Source organism: Odocoileus virginianus, chromosome 6 (genome assembly GCF_023699985.2).
Source record: "Odocoileus virginianus isolate 20LAN1187 ecotype Illinois chromosome 6, Ovbor_1.2, whole genome shotgun sequence".
NCBI lineage: Eukaryota > Metazoa > Chordata > Mammalia > Artiodactyla > Cervidae > Odocoileus > Odocoileus virginianus.
In genome coordinates, this window is record NC_069679.1 from 5336401 (window position 1) to 5339718 (window position 3318).

The window sequence follows — 3318 nt, forward strand, 5'->3', positions numbered from 1 at the left end:
TGATGGGAGCTACCAAACAGTGGTGGTGATAGTGTAAATTGGAAAACAATTTTTATAATATAATAAAATAGAAGAGGCACATATTCTACAGTCCCAAAATTCCACTCCTAGGCACATGCCTTAGATATACTCTTTTCACTTCTGACGTGTCTGACATTGGCAGCATATGATATATTCACACAATAGAACATTATTTGGCATAGATATCATATGAACTGCAGCTATATAGTGAGGTGACTCTTAAACATATTATGTAGTGGAAGCTCCCCAGATTTCCCTTTCCAGGCCAGGGCACCCAATGGCCTCTGCTCTGGAAAACTGCCCCCTCTTTTAAAAATTTTTACTTATTTATTTATGGCTGTGCTGGGTCTTCGTTGCTGCACAGGCTTTTCTCTAGTTGTGTGAGTAGGGGCTACTTTCTGCTTGCAGTGCGCGGGCTTCTCGTTTCGATGGCTGCTCTGAGGCAGAGCACAAGCTCTAGGGCACGTGGGCTTCAGCAGTTGCCAAACGTGGGCTTCAGTAGTTGCCAAACATGGGCTTCAGCAGTTGCCAAACGTGGGCTTCAGTAGTTGCCAAACATGGGCGCAGTGGTTGCAGCTCCCGGGCTCTAGAGCACAGGCTCAATAATTGTGGTGCATGGTCCTAGTTGCCCCGTGGCATGTGGGATCTTCCCAGATTAGAGACTGAACCCATGTCTCCTACATTGGCAAGCAAGTTCTTTACCACTGAGCCACCAGAGAAGCCCCTGGAAAGTTGCTCTTGACCTGAAGGCCTCCCCTCCCGCAATACATCCTGGCCAAAGAATGCTTATGACACGTGGGCCCAGCACTGTGGTGTTTTCCGGGCTCCAGGGTTGTTCATGGAGCAGGCCGCCTCTGAGACAACATCCTTGTTTGGCACTTGTAGCTGCCCTGTCTGGGATTCCTTCACTACCTTACTCCCGAGAGCACAAGCTCCACAAATCACACACACTGAATCTTTGTCTCTTGACTGCATGGGAGGAATCTGATCTGAGATGTAGTGCTAAGCTAGAGAGAAAGATACAAAAGAGAACACATTTCATGATAAACATTTAGGTGGTAAAATAACAAAAAGTGAAAGCATGGTTATCCGAACGTCAGGATAATGTTCACCTGTGGTTCTGTTTCTTGACCTGCGTGACATTTACTTGAATATCCACTTTATTATTTAGACAATACATGCACATCTTATGCACCATTTTAGTGTGAATGATACACACAAAAAAGTTAACATTTCCAAGTAATTGGAGAGTCTTGGTTTTCTCTTACATACGAATGTGTTTTCTGATCAGAGAAGATGATCTGTTGGATTTCTGCCTGCTTACATTTGTCAAAATTTCCCTTGTAGCCTAACAGAACACTGTAAGTGTTTCATGTATCACATGTGTGTGTTAGTTGCTTGGTTGTGTCCGACTCTTTGCAACCCATGGACTGTAGTCCACCAGGCCCCAGGCTCCTCTGTCCATGGAATTCTCCAGGCAAGAATACTGAAGTGGGTTGTCATTCCCCTTCTCAGGGGATCTTCCCAACCCAGGGATCAAACCTGGGTTTCCCACATTGCAGGAAGATTCTTTAAACATTTATCAACAAAGTATGCTATGGATTTGTATATGATTTGTATGTCAATTAATTTAACAGTCATGATTGCATTAGTTACTTACAACTGCAGAGAAAATCACACATAAATTTAGTGACTTGAAACATTTCTCCTGCATTTCTGGGTGAGTCTGGGTGCTGCTTAGCCATGTCCTCTGGGTCTCTCTCAAGGTCACATGAATTAAGAGTCATTATAAGGTCCTATAAAAAGAACTAAACAGCCTCTTGATGAAAGTGAAAGAGGAGAGTAAAAAAGTTGGCTTAAAATTCAACATTCAGAAAACTAAGATAATGGCATCTGGTCCCATCACTTTATGGAAAATAGGTGGGGAAACAATGGAAACAGTGACAGACTATTTTTTTGGGCTCCAAAGTCACTACAGATGGTGACTGCAGCCATGAAATTAAAAGACGCTTGCTCCTTGGAAGAAAAGTTATGTCCAACCTAGACAGAATATTAAAAAGCAGAGACATTACTTTGCCAACAAAGGTCCATCTAGTCAAGGCTATGGTTTTTCCAGTAGTCATGTATGGATGTGAGAGTTGGACTATAAAGAAAGCTGAGTGCCAAAGAATTGATGCTTTTAAACTATGGTGTTGGAGAAGACTCGAGAGTCCCTTGGACTGCAAGGAGATCCAACCAGTCCATCCTAAAGGAAATCAGTCCTGAATATTCATTGGAAGGACTGATGCTGAAGCTGAAACTCCAATACTTTGGCCACCTAATGCAAAGAACTGATTCATTGGAAAAGACCCTGATGCTAGAAAAGACCGAAGGCAGGAGAAGGGGACAACAGAGGATGAGATGGTTGGATGGCATCACTGATTCAATGGACATGAGTCTGGGTAAACGCTAGGAGTTGGTGATGATCAGGGAGGCCTGGCGCACTGCAGTCCACAGGGTCGCAAAAAGTTGGACAAGACTGAGTGAACTGAACTGAAATGATAAGTTCCTATGAGCTTGAATAAAAATATACTTTCTATTAGACTTGACTTAACTGTGCTCTATTATTCTCACTGGTTTTAGGATTTAAACAGCAAAAGTAAAAACAAAAAGCAACCAAGTTCATTCCTTCTTCTCTATATTTGATTTCATTTCTCTGTAACCAGAGCATGGATGGATACATTGCAAAATTTTTAAGGCTGGACTGACTTCTGAGTCCCTGTAGTTTTCTTTTTTTAATCGTCTGGCAGATTGGACATTTTACCTCATGTTGTCAGCTGAGATCTGCTGACTTGTTTCAATAAGTTAAGCAACTGTGAAGAGGCAAGGAAATCAAGCCTTGATCACATACCACTCCTTACCTGTAAACTCAGATTTCCTCCACCTACAGGCTGTACTTGGAATCTCCAGACAGACAATAGCAGCCTCATTCCTGAGAGGAATTATAAGAGAAGGCACCAATCTTTTCACCAAACTCTGTGTCAATAAGACAAAGTTGTCTTTACAACTTTTAAACTGCCTAATAAACTTTTCACATTGTTAATTTTGTTAATTTTTGAATTTCTAGTTTCTGGATAAAACTAAAATGTTAATTTCCACAATGTCTATGACAATAGGAAAAATATAGGACAGAAATATTTCCTCCTGCATTTTATTATTTTCACCTTTGGGTAGCCTAAGGAAAAATATCTTTATATGTTGAAGTAAGAGTATTCCTCTCAGATATAGAAGAATCTCTGACCAAATTATAGCAGCCTC